At 35.9% G+C, this 16741-nt stretch overlaps 8 non-coding genes across 8 annotated transcripts; all 8 read left to right on the plus strand.

Moving 5' to 3' along the window:
- The first annotated feature begins 1796 nt into the window (after nucleotides 1-1796).
- On the plus strand, nucleotides 1797-1869 carry TRNAR-UCG (transfer RNA arginine (anticodon UCG)). Its single transcript has one exon. It is a non-coding gene; the product is annotated as a tRNA-Arg (tRNA).
- A 1862-nt stretch (nucleotides 1870-3731) lies between these two features.
- On the plus strand, nucleotides 3732-3804 carry TRNAR-UCG (transfer RNA arginine (anticodon UCG)). The gene has a single exon. It is a non-coding gene; the product is annotated as a tRNA-Arg (tRNA).
- Nucleotides 3805-5671: 1867 nt separating this feature from the next.
- Nucleotides 5672-5744, plus strand: TRNAR-UCG (transfer RNA arginine (anticodon UCG)). The gene has a single exon. It is a non-coding gene; the product is annotated as a tRNA-Arg (tRNA).
- A 1867-nt stretch (nucleotides 5745-7611) lies between these two features.
- TRNAR-UCG (transfer RNA arginine (anticodon UCG)) lies at nucleotides 7612-7684 on the plus strand. The gene has a single exon. It is a non-coding gene; the product is annotated as a tRNA-Arg (tRNA).
- Nucleotides 7685-9547: 1863 nt separating this feature from the next.
- Nucleotides 9548-9620, plus strand: TRNAR-UCG (transfer RNA arginine (anticodon UCG)). The gene has a single exon. It is a non-coding gene; the product is annotated as a tRNA-Arg (tRNA).
- A 1861-nt stretch (nucleotides 9621-11481) lies between these two features.
- On the plus strand, nucleotides 11482-11554 carry TRNAR-UCG (transfer RNA arginine (anticodon UCG)). Its single transcript has one exon. It is a non-coding gene; the product is annotated as a tRNA-Arg (tRNA).
- Nucleotides 11555-13419: 1865 nt separating this feature from the next.
- On the plus strand, nucleotides 13420-13492 carry TRNAR-UCG (transfer RNA arginine (anticodon UCG)). The gene has a single exon. It is a non-coding gene; the product is annotated as a tRNA-Arg (tRNA).
- Nucleotides 13493-15354: 1862 nt separating this feature from the next.
- Nucleotides 15355-15427, plus strand: TRNAR-UCG (transfer RNA arginine (anticodon UCG)). The gene has a single exon. It is a non-coding gene; the product is annotated as a tRNA-Arg (tRNA).
- Nucleotides 15428-16741: the final 1314 nt, after the last annotated feature.

The following is a 16741-nucleotide window of genomic DNA, read 5'->3' on the forward strand; positions in this document are numbered from 1 at the left end:
TCAAGAATTTACTGCTTTTCTCTTAAAGTCTTTGGAAAGAACAGGATTGGATTCAAATACGAAAAGCACTTTTAAAAGACTAAACTATAGTACTGTGAAATAATAATGTCTATGTTGAAGTTTGCGCATTAGATTTCAAAACAATTCCACAGTGTCAGCATTGGAGTCTTATGACGCTAAAATCCGAAATTTCGTTCTAGATGCGGAAATGTACCAGAGAGGTCACTTTTTATCTTTCGACTTAAATAGGACTAAACAAACTCAATACCGAACGGTATTCGATAACGTGAAACATTACCATTCTAATACACTTTTAGGACGTTCTCCTCACTTCATTTCATCGGAACTCAACATACGGACGTACGATGAACTAGGGTCTCTTCGAGTGTTGATACTGTTCGAGAATTGCACATTATTATTCTAATAAAACACGTTGAGACTTAGATAAAAGAGTAAAGAGTGTCAATCAGTCAGAGAGTGAGATATCTTGCGTGCAATAGACCTCTTCGAAACCCAGTATTCCCTTTAGAATTGTTGTAATTTTAGCTTTATTGAAGAGGAATCGAAAACTATACTATCGTGCAGTTTTCTTTACGAGTGCAAAAGTGTGACGTTTACATCATTAACCTGAAATATAATAATTTCAGTAACATGTACAAACATGTATTATCATAACTAGTTAAGTCTGTAAATGACTCAATACTATATAAGTTTAATATAAATTCCAACATGCGACTAGACCCAGTATTTCTGGGTGGATAAGGCACTCGACTAGAAATCCCAGGGTGGGGGATTTCGAACCCCGTCACACCAAACAAGCTCGGCCTATCAGCAATGGAGTCGTTGTTATATTACCCTCAATCCAACTATTCCTCTGTGAAAAAGAAGCCCAGGAGTTTCTGATGAGCGGAAACTTCTAGCTGCTCTCTCTATATTTTTCGCTGCTTAATTTGAGATGACTAGAGCTGATAGGCTTCGATTAACTTTGCGCAAAATTAAAAAAATATATATACGAATGAGACTCTTGAGTTACGCCTAATAACATAGACGCTTCGATTGCGAAGCCCATTTTTATATATTTTTTACTCGATTTACGACTTAAATCCTTTACTAGGTAAGTTGAGTACGACTAGATGTTTATGTCAAACATATTCGAGCACAACTTGAAAAAAAAAAAAAAGGTTTTTCTCTTTACTTTTATCACTATTTCGTCAGTGAAAAGTGATATTTGAAAATAACTCGATGACTTGATAGTAAAAACCGTATTTCATTTTTTTTGTGTCCTGAATTGGCAGTGTTTCAAAATCGATTTCTAAAGGGCATCTAGTATATCAGAAATTACACTGATACCTTAGTTAGTTGTTGATATGTGTTTGTGTTGTTAAGCGGAATGGGCAGTATATGCTCTATCCAGAAGGAGAATCGAAAGCATATTTTTAGCATTGTAACAGATCACCCATGACGTCGAGCCAACGTGAGGATTTGTTATTGTTCGTTTTTGTTTTACGTCATGATATCGCAATTTTGTACGAAACCTTTGTAATTATGAGAGGACAAGGAAGATATTTTGGAAGAAGTTTTTGATTTGCCACTCCTACTTCCAAATGTTGTATTGTGTGCACTATTAAACTAAGAGTAGAAGAAGTACTATCTGTGGATATTAAAGTGCTAAAATCCTGGTCTCGTTAGCCGTTTTTGGAAAAATAAATAGTCGGAAGAAAAAGGAAAATGAAAAAAGCGTTACCTGTTAATGTGATAATATTCGAATACACCTAATAGGAAATACAACTCGAAAAGTCCGCGTGGCCTAATGGATAAGGCGTCTGACTTCGGATCAGAAGACTGCAGGTTCGAATCCTGTCGCGGACGACGAGTTACTTATTTTGAGAACGCTGATAAACCTCAATGAGGATGGAATATGCTATAACTTGCACCATCAAGAATTTACTGCTTTTCTCTTAAAGTCTTTGGAAAGAACAGGATTGGATTCAAATACGAAAAGCACTTTTAAAAGACTAAACTATAGTACTGTGAAATAATAATGTCTATGTTGAAGTTTGCGCATTAGATTTCAAAACAATTCCACAGTGTCAGCATTGAGTCTTATGACGCTAAAATCCGAAATTTCGTTCTAGATGCGGAAATGTACCAGAGAGGTCACTTTTTATCTTTCGACTTAAATAGGACTAAACAAACTCAATACCGAACGGTATTCGATAACGTGAAACATTACCATTCTAATACACTTTTAGGACGTTCTCCTCACTTCATTTCATCGGAACTCAACATACGGACGTACGATGAACTAGGGTCTCTTCGAGTGTTGATACTGTTCGAGAATTGCACATTATTATTCTAATAAAACACGTTGAGACTTAGATAAAAGAGTAAAGAGTGTCAATCAGTCAGAGAGTGAGATCTCTTGTGTGCAATAGACCTCTTCGAAACCCAGTATTCCCTTTAGAATTGTTGTAATTTTAGCTTTATTGAAGAGGAATCGAAAACTATACTATCGTGCAGTTTTCTTTACGAGTGCAAAAGTGTGACGTTTACATCATTAACCTGAAATATAATAATTTCAGTAACATGTACAAACATGTATTATCATAACTAGTTAAGTCTGTAAATGACTCAATACTATATAAGTTTAATATAAATTCCAACATGCGACTAGACCCAGTATTTCTGGGTGGATAAGGCACTCGACTAGAAATCCCAGGGTGGGGGATTTCGAACCCCGTCACACCAAACAAGCTCGGCCTATCAGCAATGGAGTCGTTGTTATATTACCCTCAATCCAACTATTCCTCTGTGAAAAAGAAGCCCAGGAGTTTCTGATGAGCGGAAACTTCTAGCTGCTCTCTCTATATTTTTCGCTGCTTAATTTGAGATGACTAGAGCTGATAGGCTTCGATTAACTTTGCGCAAAATTAAAAAAAATATATATACGAATGAGACTCTTCAGTTACGCCTAATAACAAAGACGCTTCGATTGCGAAGCCCACTTTTATATTTTTTTTACTCGATTTACGACTTAAATCCTTTTACTAGGTAAGTTGAGTACGACTAGATGTTTATGTCAAACATATTCGAGCACAACTTGAAAAAAAAAAAAAGGTTTTTCTCTTTACTTTTATCACTATTTCGTCAGTGAAAAGTGATATTTGAAAATAACTCGATGACTTGATAGTAAAAACCGTATTTCATTTTTTTTGTGTCCTGAATTGGCAGTGTTTCAAAATCGATTTCTAAAGGGCATCTAGTATATCAGAAATTACACTGATACCTTAGTTAGTTGTTGATATGTGTTTGTGTTGTTAAGCGGAATGGGCAGTATATGCTCTATCCAGAAGGAGAATCGAAAGCATATTTTTAGCATTGTAACAGATCACCCATGACGTCGAGCCAACGTGAGGATTTGTTATTGTTCGTTTTTGTTTTACGTCATGATATCGCAATTTTGTACGAAACCTTTGTAATTATGAGAGGACAAGGAAGATATTTTGGAAGAAGTTTTTGATTTGCCACTCCTACTTCCAAATGTTGTATTGTGTGCACTATTAAACTAAGAGTAGAAGAAGTACTATCTGTGGATATTAAAGTGCTAAAATCCTGGTCTCGTTAGCCGTTTTTGGAAAAATAAATAGTCGGAAGAAAAGGAAAATGAAAAAAGCGTTACCTGTTAATGTGATAATATTCGAATACACCTAATAGGAAATACAATTCGAAAAGTCCGCGTGGCCTAATGGATAAGGCGTCTGACTTCGGATCAGAAGACTGCAGGTTCGAATCCTGTCGCGGACGACGAGTTACTTATTTTGAGAACGCTGATAAACCTCAATGAGGATGGAATATGCTATAACTAGCACCATCAAGAATTTACTGCTTTTCTCTTAAAGTCTTTGGAAAGAACAGGATTGGATTCAAATACGAAAAGCACTTTTAAAAGACTAAACTATAGTACTGTGAAATAATAATGTCTATGTTGAAGTTTGCGCATTAGATTTCAAAACAATTCCACAGTGTCAGCATTGGAGTCTTATGACGCTAAAATCCGAAATTTCGTTCTAGATGCGGAAATGTACCAGAGAGGTCACTTTTTATCTTTCGACTTAAATAGGACTAAACAAACTCAATACCGAACGGTATTCGATAACGTGAAACATTACCATTCTAATACACTTTTAGGACGTTCTCCTCACTTCATTTCATCGGAACTCAACATACGGACGTACGATGAACTAGGGTCTCTTCGAGTGTTGATACTGTTCGAGAATTGCACATTATTATTCTAATAAAACACGTTGAGACTTAGATAAAAGAGTAAAGAGTGTCAATCAGTCAGAGAGTGAGATATCTTGCGTGCAATAGACCTCTTCGAAACCCAGTATTCCCTTTAGAATTGTTGTAATTTTAGCTTTATTGAAGAGGAATCGAAAACTATACTATCGTGCAGTTTTCTTTACGAGTGCAAAAGTGTGACGTTTACATCATTAACCTGAAATATAATAATTTCAGTAACATGTACAAACATGTATTATCATAACTAGTTAAGTCTGTAAATGACTCAATACTATATAAGTTTAATATAAATTCCAACATGCGACTAGACCCAGTATTTCTGGGTGGATAAGGCACTCGACTAGAAATCCCAGGGTGGGGGATTTCGAACCCCGTCACACCAAACAAGCTCGGCCTATCAGCAATGGAGTCGTTGTTATATTACCCTCAATCCAACTATTCCTCTGTGAAAAAGAAGCCCAGGAGTTTCTGATGAGCGGAAACTTCTAGCTGCTCTCTCTATATTTTTCGCTGCTTAATTTGAGATGACTAGAGCTGATAGGCTTCGATTAACTTTGCGCAAAATTAAAAACAATATATATACGAATGAGACTCTTCAGTTACGCCTAATAACAAAGACGCTTCGATTGCGAAGCCCACTTTTATATTTTTTTTTACTCGATTTACGACTTAAATCCTTTTACTAGGTAAGTTGAGTACGACTAGATGTTTATGTCAAACATATTCGAGCACAACTTGAAAAAAAAAGAAAAAGGTTTTTCTCTTTACTTTTATCACTATTTCGTCAGTGAAAAGTGATATTTGAAAATAACTCGATGACTTGATAGTAAAAACCGTATTTCATTTTTTTTGTGTCCTGAATTGGCAGTGTTTCAAAATCGATTTCTAAAGGGCATCTAGTATATCAGAAATTACACTGATACCTTAGTTAGTTGTTGATATGTGTTTGTGTTGTTAAGCGGAATGGGCAGTATATGCTCTATCCAGAAGGAGAATCGAAAGCATATTTTTAGCATTGTAACAGATCACCCATGACGTCGAGCCAACGTGAGGATTTGTTATTGTTCGTTTTTGTTTTACGTCATCATATCGCAATTTTGTACGAAACCTTTGTAATTATGAGAGGACAAGGAAGATATTTTGGAAGAAGTTTTTGATTTGCCACTCCTACTTCGAAATGTTGTATTGTGTGCACTATTAAACTAAGAGTAGAAGAAGTACTATCTGTGGATATTAAAGTGCTAAAATCCTGGTCTCGTTAGCCGTTTTTGGAAAAATAAATAGTCGGAAGAAAAAGGAAAATGAAAAAAGCGTTACCTGTTAATGTGATAATATTCGAATACACCTAATAGGAAATACAACTCGAAAAGTTCGCGTGGCCTAATGGATAAGGCGTCTGACTTCGGATCAGAAGACTGCAGGTTCGAATCCTGTCGCGGACGACGAGTTACTTATTTTGAGAACGCTGATAAACCTCAATTAGGATGGAATATGCTATAACTAGCACCATCAAGAATTTACTGCTTTTTTCTTAAAGTCTTTGGAAAGAACAGGATTGGATTCAAATACGAAAAGCACTTTTAAAAGACTAAACTATAGTACTGTGAAATAATAATGTCTATGTTGAAGTTTGCGCATTAGATTTCAAAACAATTCCACAGTGTCAGCATTGGAGTCTTATGACGCTAAAATCCGAAATTTCGTTCTAGATGCGGAAATGTACCAGAGAGGTCACTTTTTATCTTTCGACTTAAATAGGACTAAACAAACTCAATACCGAACGGTATTCGATAACGTGAAACATTACCATTCTAATACACTTTTAGGACGTTCTCCTCACTTCATTTCATCGGAACTCAACATACGGACGTACGATGAACTAGGGTCTCTTCGAGTGTTGATACTGTTCGAGAATTGCACATTATTATTCTAATAAAACACGTTGAGACTTAGATAAAAGAGTAAAGAGTGTCAATCAGTCAGAGAGTGAGATATCTTGTGTGCAATAGACCTCTTCGAAACCCAGTATTCCCTTTAGAATTGTTGTAATTTTAGCTTTATTGAAGAGGAATCGAAAACTATACTATCGTGCAGTTTTCTTTACGAGTGCAAAAGTGTGACGTTTACATCATTAACCTGAAATATAATAATTTCAGTAACATGTACAAACATGTATTATCATAACTAGTTAAGTCTGTAAATGACTCAATACTATATAAGTTTAATATAAATTCCAACATGCGACTAGACCCAGTATTTCTGGGTGGATAAGGCACTCGACTAGAAATCCCAGGGTGGGGGATTTCGAACCCCGTCACACCAAACAAGCTCGGCCTATCAGCAATGGAGTCGTTGTTATATTACCCTCAATCCAACTATTCCTCTGTGAAAAAGAAGCCCAGGAGTTTCTGATGAGCGGAAACTTCTAGCTGCTCTCTCTATATTTTTCGCTGCTTAATTTGAGATGACTAGAGCTGATAGGCTTCGATTAACTTTGCGCAAAATTAAAAACAATATATATACGAATGAGACTCTTCAGTTACGCCTAATAACAAAGACGCTTCGATTGCGAAGCCCACTTTTATATTTTTTTTACTCGATTTACGACTTAAATCCTTTTACTAGGTAAGTTGAGTACGACTAGATGTTTATGTCAAACATATTCGAGCACAACTTGAAAAAAAAAGAAAAAGGTTTTTCTCTTTACTTTTATCACTATTTCGTCAGTGAAAAGTGATATTTGAAAATAACTCGATGACTTGATAGTAAAAACCGTATTTCATTTTTTTTGTGTCCTGAATTGGCAGTGTTTCAAAATCGATTTCTAAAGGGCATCTAGTATATCAGAAATTACACTGATACCTTAGTTAGTTGTTGATATGTGTTTGTGTTGTTAAGCGGAATGGGCAGTATATGCTCTATCCAGAAGGAGAATCGAAAGCATATTTTTAGCATTGTAACAGATCACCCATGACGTCGAGCCAACGTGAGGATTTGTTATTGTTCGTTTTTGTTTTACGTCATCATATCGCAATTTTGTACGAAACCTTTGTAATTATGAGAGGACAAGGAAGATATTTTGGAAGAAGTTTTTGATTTGCCACTCCTACTTCGAAATGTTGTATTGTGTGCACTATTAAACTAAGAGTAGAAGAAGTACTATCTGTGGATATTAAAGTGCTAAAATCCTGGTCTCGTTAGCCGTTTTTTGGAAAAATAAATAGTCGGAAGAAAAAGGAAAATGAAAAAAGCGTTACCTGTTAATGTGATAATATTCGAATACACCTAATAGGAAATACAACTCGAAAAGTCCGCGTGGCCTAATGGATAAGGCGTCTGACTTCGGATCAGAAGACTGCAGGTTCGAATCCTGTCGCGGACGACGAGTTACTTATTTTGAGAACGCTGATAAACCTCAATGAGGATGGAATATGCTATAACTTGCACCATCAAGAATTTACTGCTTTTCTCTTAAAGTCTTTGGAAAGAACAGGATTGATTCAAATACGAAAAGCACTTTTAAAAGACTAAACTATAGTACTGTGAAATAATAATGTCTATGTTGAAGTTTGCGCATTAGATTTCAAAACAATTCCACAGTGTCAGCATTGGAGTCTTATGACGCTAAAATCCGAAATTTCGTTCTAGATGCGGAAATGTACCAGAGAGGTCACTTTTTATCTTTCGACTTAAATAGGACTAAACAAACTCAATACCGAACGGTATTCGATAACGTGAAACATTACCATTCTAATACACTTTTAGGACGTTCTCCTCACTTCATTTCATCGGAACTCAACATACGGACGTACGATGAACTAGGGTCTCTTCGAGTGTTGATACTGTTCGAGAATTGCACATTATTATTCTAATAAAACACGTTGAGACTTAGATAAAAGAGTAAAGAGTGTCAATCAGTCAGAGAGTGAGATATCTTGTGTGCAATAGACCTCTTCGAAACCCAGTATTCCCTTTAGAATTGTTGTAATTTTAGCTTTATTGAAGAGGAATCGAAAACTATACTATCGTGCAGTTTTCTTTACGAGTGCAAAAGTGTGACGTTTACATCATTAACCTGAAATATAATAATTTCAGTAACATGTACAAACATGTATTATCATAACTAGTTAAGTCTGTAAATGACTCAATACTATATAAGTTTAATATAAATTCCAACATGCGACTAGACCCAGTATTTCTGGGTGGATAAGGCACTCGACTAGAAATCCCAGGGTGGGGGATTTCGAACCCCGTCACACCAAACAAGCTCGGCCTATCAGCAATGGAGTCGTTGTTATATTACCCTCAATCCAACTATTCCTCTGTGAAAAAGAAGCCCAGGAGTTTCTGATGAGCGGAAACTTCTAGCTGCTCTCTCTATATTTTCGCTGCTTAATTTGAGATGACTAGAGCTGATAGGCTTCGATTAACTTTGCGCAAAATTAAAAAAATATATATACGAATGAGACTCTTCAGTTACGCCTAATAACAAAGACGCTTCGATTGCGAAGCCCACTTTTATATTTTTTTTACTCGATTTACGACTTAAATCCTTTTACTAGGTAAGTTGAGTACGACTAGATGTTTATGTCAAACATATTCGAGCACAACTTGAAAAAAAAAGAAAAAGGTTTTTCTCTTTACTTTTATCACTATTTCGTCAGTGAAAAGTGATATTTGAAAATAACTCGATGACTTGATAGTAAAAACCGTATTTCATTTTTTTTGTGTCCTGAATTGGCAGTGTTTCAAAATCGATTTCTAAAGGGCATCTAGTATATCAGAAATTACACTGATACCTTAGTTAGTTGTTGATATGTGTTTGTGTTGTTAAGCGGAATGGGCAGTATATGCTCTATCCAGAAGGAGAATCGAAAGCATATTTTTAGCATTGTAACAGATCACCCATGACGTCGAGCCAACGTGAGGATTTGTTATTGTTCGTTTTTGTTTTACGTCATGATATCGCAATTTTGTACGAAACCTTTGTAATTATGAGAGGACAAGGAAGATATTTTGGAAGAAGTTTTTGATTTGCCACTCCTACTTCCAAATGTTGTATTGTGTGCACTATTAAACTAAGAGTAGAAGAAGTACTATCTGTGGATATTAAAGTGCTAAAATCCTGGTCTCGTTAGCCGTTTTTGGAAAAATAAATAGTCGGAAGAAAAAGGAAAATGAAAAAAGCGTTACCTGTTAATGTGATAATATTCGAATACACCTAATAGGAAATACAACTCGAAAAGTCCGCGTGGCCTAATGGATAAGGCGTCTGACTTCGGATCAGAAGACTGCAGGTTCGAATCCTGTCGCGGACGACGAGTTACTTATTTTGAGAACGCTGATAAACCTCAATGAGGATGGAATATGCTATAACTTGCACCATCAAGAATTTACTGCTTTTCTCTTAAAGTCTTTGGAAAGAACAGGATTGATTCAAATACGAAAAGCACTTTTAAAAGACTAAACTATAGTACTGTGAAATAATAATGTCTATGTTGAAGTTTGCGCATTAGATTTCAAAACAATTCCACAGTGTCAGCATTGGAGTCTTATGACGCTAAAATCCGAAATTTCGTTCTAGATGCGGAAATGTACCAGAGAGGTCACTTTTTATCTTTCGACTTAAATAGGACTAAACAAACTCAATACCGAACGGTATTCGATAACGTGAAACATTACCATTCTAATACACTTTTAGGACGTTCTCCTCACTTCATTTCATCGGAACTCAACATACGGACGTACGATGAACTAGGGTCTCTTCGAGTGTTGATACTGTTCGAGAATTGCACATTATTATTCTAATAAAACACGTTGAGACTTAGATAAAAGAGTAAAGAGTGTCAATCAGTCAGAGAGTGAGATATCTTGCGTGCAATAGACCTCTTCGAAACCCAGTATTCCCTTTAGAATTGTTGTAATTTTAGCTTTATTGAAGAGGAATCGAAAACTATACTATCGTGCAGTTTTCTTTACGAGTGCAAAAGTGTGACGTTTACATCATTAACCTGAAATATAATAATTTCAGTAACATGTACAAACATGTATTATCATAACTAGTTAAGTCTGTAAATGACTCAATACTATATAAGTTTAATATAAATTCCAACATGCGACTAGACCCAGTATTTCTGGGTGGATAAGGCACTCGACTAGAAATCCCAGGGTGGGGGATTTCGAACCCCGTCACACCAAACAAGCTCGGCCTATCAGCAATGGAGTCGTTGTTATATTACCCTCAATCCAACTATTCCTCTGTGAAAAAGAAGCCCAGGAGTTTCTGATGAGCGGAAACTTCTAGCTGCTCTCTCTATATTTTTCGCTGCTTAATTTGAGATGACTAGAGCTGATAGGCTTCGATTAACTTTGCGCAAAATTAAAAAAAATATATATACGAATGAGACTCTTCAGTTACGCCTAATAACAAAGACGCTTCGATTGCGAAGCCCACTTTTATATTTTTTTTACTCGATTTACGACTTAAATCCTTTTACTAGGTAAGTTGAGTACGACTAGATGTTTATGTCAAACATATTCGAGCACAACTTGAAAAAAAAAAAAAGGTTTTTCTCTTTACTTTTATCACTATTTCGTCAGTGAAAAGTGATATTTGAAAATAACTCGATGACTTGATAGTAAAAACCGTATTTCATTTTTTTTGTGTCCTGAATTGGCAGTGTTTCAAAATCGATTTCTAAAGGGCATCTAGTATATCAGAAATTACACTGATACCTTAGTTAGTTGTTGATATGTGTTTGTGTTGTTAAGCGGAATGGGCAGTATATGCTCTATCCAGAAGGAGAATCGAAAGCATATTTTTAGCATTGTAACAGATCACCCATGACGTCGAGCCAACGTGAGGATTTGTTATTGTTCGTTTTTGTTTTACGTCATGATATCGCAATTTTGTACGAAACCTTTGTAATTATGAGAGGACAAGGAAGATATTTTGGAAGAAGTTTTGATTTGCCACCCTACTTCGAAATGTTGTATTGTGTGCACTATTAAACTAAGAGTAGAAGAAGTACTATCTGTGGATATTAAAGTGCTAAAATCCTGGTCTCGTTAGCCGTTTTTGGAAAAATAAATAGTCGGAAGAAAAAGGAAAATGAAAAAAGCGTTACCTGTTAATGTGATAATATTCGAATACACCTAATAGGAAATACAACTCGAAAAGTCCGCGTGGCCTAATGGATAAGGCGTCTGACTTCGGATCAGAAGACTGCAGGTTCGAATCCTGTCGCGGACGACGAGTTACTTATTTTGAGAACGCTGATAAACCTCAATGAGGATGGAACATGCTATAACTTGCACCATCAAGAATTTACTGCTTTTCTCTTAAAGTCTTTGGAAAGAACAGGATTGATTCAAATACGAAAAGCACTTTTAAAAGACTAAACTATAGTACTGTGAAATAATAATGTCTATGTTGAAGTTTGCGCATTAGATTTCAAAACAATTCCACAGTGTCAGCATTGGAGTCTTATGACGCTAAAATCCGAAATTTCGTTCTAGATGCGGAAATGTACCAGAGAGGTCACTTTTTATCTTTCGACTTAAATAGGACTAAACAAACTCAATACCGAACGGTATTCGATAACGTGAAACATTACCATTCTAATACACTTTTAGGACGTTCTCCTCACTTCATTTCATCGGAACTCAACATACGGACGTACGATGAACTAGGGTCTCTTCGAGTGTTGATACTGTTCGAGAATTGCACATTATTATTCTAATAAAACACGTTGAGACTTAGATAAAAGAGTAAAGAGTGTCAATCAGTCAGAGAGTGAGATATCTTGCGTGCAATAGACCTCTTCGAAACCCAGTATTCCCTTTAGAATTGTTGTAATTTTAGCTTTATTGAAGAGGAATCGAAAACTATACTATCGTGCAGTTTTCTTTACGAGTGCAAAAGTGTGACGTTTACATCATTAACCTGAAATATAATAATTTCAGTAACATGTACAAACATGTATTATCATAACTAGTTAAGTCTGTAAATGACTCAATACTATATAAGTTTAATATAAATTCCAACATGCGACTAGACCCAGTATTTCTGGGTGGATAAGGCACTCGACTAGAAATCCCAGGGTGGGGGGATTTCGAACCCCGTCACACCAAACAAGCTCGGCCTATCAGCAATGGAGTCGTTGTTATATTACCCTCAATCCAACTATTCCTCTGTGAAAAAGAAGCCCAGGAGTTTCTGATGAGCGGAAACTTCTAGCTGCTCTCTCTATATTTTTCGCTGCTTAATTTGAGATGACTAGAGCTGATAGGCTTCGATTAACTTTGCGCAAAATTAAAAACAATATATATACGAATGAGACTCTTCAGTTACGCCTAATAACAAAGACGCTTCGATTGCGAAGCCCACTTTTATATTTTTTTTACTCGATTTACGACTTAAATCCTTTTACTAGGTAAGTTGAGTACGACTAGATGTTTATGTCAAACATATTCGAGCACAACTTGAAAAAAAAAGAAAAAGGTTTTTCTCTTTACTTTTATCACTATTTCGTCAGTGAAAAGTGATATTTGAAAATAACTCGATGACTTGATAGTAAAAAACCGTATTTCATTTTTTTTGTGTCCTGAATTGGCAGTGTTTCAAAATCGATTTCTAAAGGGCATCTAGTATATCAGAAATTACACTGATACCTTAGTTAGTTGTTGATATGTGTTTGTGTTGTTAAGCGGAATGGGCAGTATATGCTCTATCCAGAAGGAGAATCGAAAGCATATTTTTAGCATTGTAACAGATCACCCATGACGTCGAGCCAACGTGAGGATTTGTTATTGTTCGTTTTTGTTTTACGTCATGATATCGCAATTTTGTACGAAACCTTTGTAATTATGAGAGGACAAGGAAGATATTTTGGAAGAAGTTTTGATTTGCCACCCTACTTCGAAATGTTGTATTGTGTGCACTATTAAACTAAGAGTAGAAGAAGTACTATCTGTGGATATTAAAGTGCTAAAATCCTGGTCTCGTTAGCCGTTTTTGGAAAAATAAATAGTCGGAAGAAAAAGGAAAATGAAAAAAGCGTTACCTGTTAATGTGATAATATTCGAATACACCTAATAGGAAATACAACTCGAAAAGTCCGCGTGGCCTAATGGATAAGGCGTCTGACTTCGGATCAGAAGACTGCAGGTTCGAATCCTGTCGCGGACGACGAGTTACTTATTTTGAGAACGCTGATAAACCTCAATGAGGATGGAATATGCTATAACTTGCACCATCAAGAATTTACTGCTTTTCTCTTAAAGTCTTTGGAAAGAACAGGATTGATTCAAATACGAAAAGCACTTTTAAAAGACTAAACTATAGTACTGTGAAATAATAATGTCTATGTTGAAGTTTGCGCATTAGATTTCAAAACAATTCCACAGTGTCAGCATTGGAGTCTTATGACGCTAAAATCCGAAATTTCGTTCTAGATGCGGAAATGTACCAGAGAGGTCACTTTTTATCTTTCGACTTAAATAGGACTAAACAAACTCAATACCGAACGGTATTCGATAACGTGAAACATTACCATTCTAATACACTTTTAGGACGTTCTCCTCACTTCATTTCATCGGAACTCAACATACGGACGTACGATGAACTAGGGTCTCTTCGAGTGTTGATACTGTTCGAGAATTGCACATTATTATTCTAATAAAACACGTTGAGACTTAGATAAAAGAGTAAAGAGTGTCAATCAGTCAGAGAGTGAGATATCTTGCGTGCAATAGACCTCTTCGAAACCCAGTATTCCCTTTAGAATTGTTGTAATTTTAGCTTTATTGAAGAGGAATCGAAAACTATACTATCGTGCAGTTTTCTTTACGAGTGCAAAAGTGTGACGTTTACATCATTAACCTGAAATATAATAATTTCAGTAACGTGTACAAACATGTATTATCATAACTAGTTAAGTCTGTAAATGACTCAATACTATATAAGTTTAATATAAATTCCAACATGCGACTAGACCCAGTATTTCTGGGTGGATAAGGCACTCGACTAGAAATCCCAGGGTGGGGGATTTCGAACCCCGTCACACCAAACAAGCTCGGCCTATCAGCAATGGAGTCGTTGTTATATTACCCTCAATCCAACTATTCCTCTGTGAAAAAGAAGCCCAGGAGTTTCTGATGAGCGGAAACTTCTAGCTGCTCTCTCTATATTTTTCGCTGCTTAATTTGAGATGACTAGAGCTGATAGGCTTCGATTAACTTTGCGCAAAATTAAAAAAAATATATATACGAATGAGACTCTTCAGTTACGCCTAATAACAAAGACGCTTCGATTGCGAAGCCCACTTTTATATTTTTTTTACTCGATTTACGACTTAAATCCTTTTACTAGGTAAGTTGAGTACGACTAGATGTTTATGTCAAACATATTCGAGCACAACTTGAAAAAAAAGAAAAAGGTTTTTCTCTTTACTTTTATCACTATTTCGTCAGTGAAAAGTGATATTTGAAAATAACTCGATGACTTGATAGTAAAAAACCGTATTTCATTTTTTTTGTGTCCTGAATTGGCAGTGTTTCAAAATCGATTTCTAAAGGGCATCTAGTATATCAGAAATTACACTGATACCTTAGTTAGTTGTTGATATGTGTTTGTGTTGTTAAGCGGAATGGGCAGTATATGCTCTATCCAGAAGGAGAATCGAAAGCATATTTTAGCATTGTAACAGATCACCCATGACGTCGAGCCAACGTGAGGATTTGTTATTGTTCGTTTTTGTTTTACGTCATGATATCGCAATTTTGTACGAAACCTTTGTAATTATGAGAGGACAAGGAAGATATTTTGGAAGAAGTTTTGATTTGCCACCCTACTTCGAAATGTTGTATTGTGTGCACTATTAAACTAAGAGTAGAAGAAGTACTATCTGTGGATATTAAAGTGCTAAAATCCTGGTCTCGTTAGCCGTTTTTGGAAAAATAAATAGTCGGAAGAAAAAGGAAAATGAAAAAAGCGTTACCTGTTAATGTGATAATATTCGAATACACCTAATAGGAAATACAACTCGAAAAGTCCGCGTGGCCTAATGGATAAGGCGTCTGACTTCGGATCAGAAGACTGCAGGTTCGAATCCTGTCGCGGACGACGAGTTACTTATTTTGAGAACGCTGATAAACCTCAATGAGGATGGAATATGCTATAACTTGCACCATCAAGAATTTACTGCTTTTCTCTTAAAGTCTTTGGAAAGAACAGGATTGATTCAAATACGAAAAGCACTTTTAAAAGACTAAACTATAGTACTGTGAAATAATAATGTCTATGTTGAAGTTTGCGCATTAGATTTCAAAACAATTCCACAGTGTCAGCATTGGAGTCTTATGACGCTAAAATCCGAAATTTCGTTCTAGATGCGGAAATGTACCAGAGAGGTCACTTTTTATCTTTCGACTTAAATAGGACTAAACAAACTCAATACCGAACGGTATTCGATAACGTGAAACATTACCATTCTAATACACTTTTAGGACGTTCTCCTCACTTCATTTCATCGGAACTCAACATACGGACGTACGATGAACTAGGGTCTCTTCGAGTGTTGATACTGTTCGAGAATTGCACATTATTATTCTAATAAAACACGTTGAGACTTAGATAAAAGAGTAAAGAGTGTCAATCAGTCAGAGAGTGAGATATCTTGCGTGCAATAGACCTCTTCGAAACCCAGTATTCCCTTTAGAATTGTTGTAATTTTAGCTTTATTGAAGAGGAATCGAAAACTATACTATCGTGCAGTTTTCTTTACGAGTGCAAAAGTGTGACGTTTACATCATTAACCTGAAATATAATAATTTCAGTAACGTGTACAAACATGTATTATCATAACTAGTTAAGTCTGTAAATGACTCAATACTATATAAGTTTAATATAAATTCCAACATGCGACTAGACCCAGTATTTCTGGGTGGATAAGGCACTCGACTAGAAATCCCAGGGTGGGGGATTTCGAACCCCGTCACACCAAACAAGCTCGGCCTATCAGCAATGGAGTCGTTGTTATATTACCCTCAATCCAACTATTCCTCTGTGAAAAAGAAGCCCAGGAGTTTCTGATGAGCGGAAACTTCTAGCTGCTCTCTCTATATTCTTCGCTGCTTAATTTGAGATGACTAGAGCTGATAGGCTTCGATTAACTTTGCGCAAAATTAAAAAAAATATATATACGAATGAGACTCTTCAGTTACGCCTAATAACAAAGACGCTTCGATTGCGAAGCCCACTTTTATATTTTTTTTACTCGATTTACGACTTAAATCCTTTTACTAGGTAAGTTGAGTACGACTAGATGTTTATGTCAAACATATTCGAGCACAACTTGAAAAAAAAGAAAAAGGTTTTTCTCTTTACTTTTATCACTATTTCGTCAGTGAAAAGTGATATTTGAAAATAACTCGATGA

The sequence above is a fragment of the Tachypleus tridentatus genome, chromosome 3 (genome assembly GCF_004210375.1).
Source record: "Tachypleus tridentatus isolate NWPU-2018 chromosome 3, ASM421037v1, whole genome shotgun sequence".
Classification (NCBI taxonomy): Eukaryota; Metazoa; Arthropoda; class Merostomata; order Xiphosura; family Limulidae; genus Tachypleus; species Tachypleus tridentatus.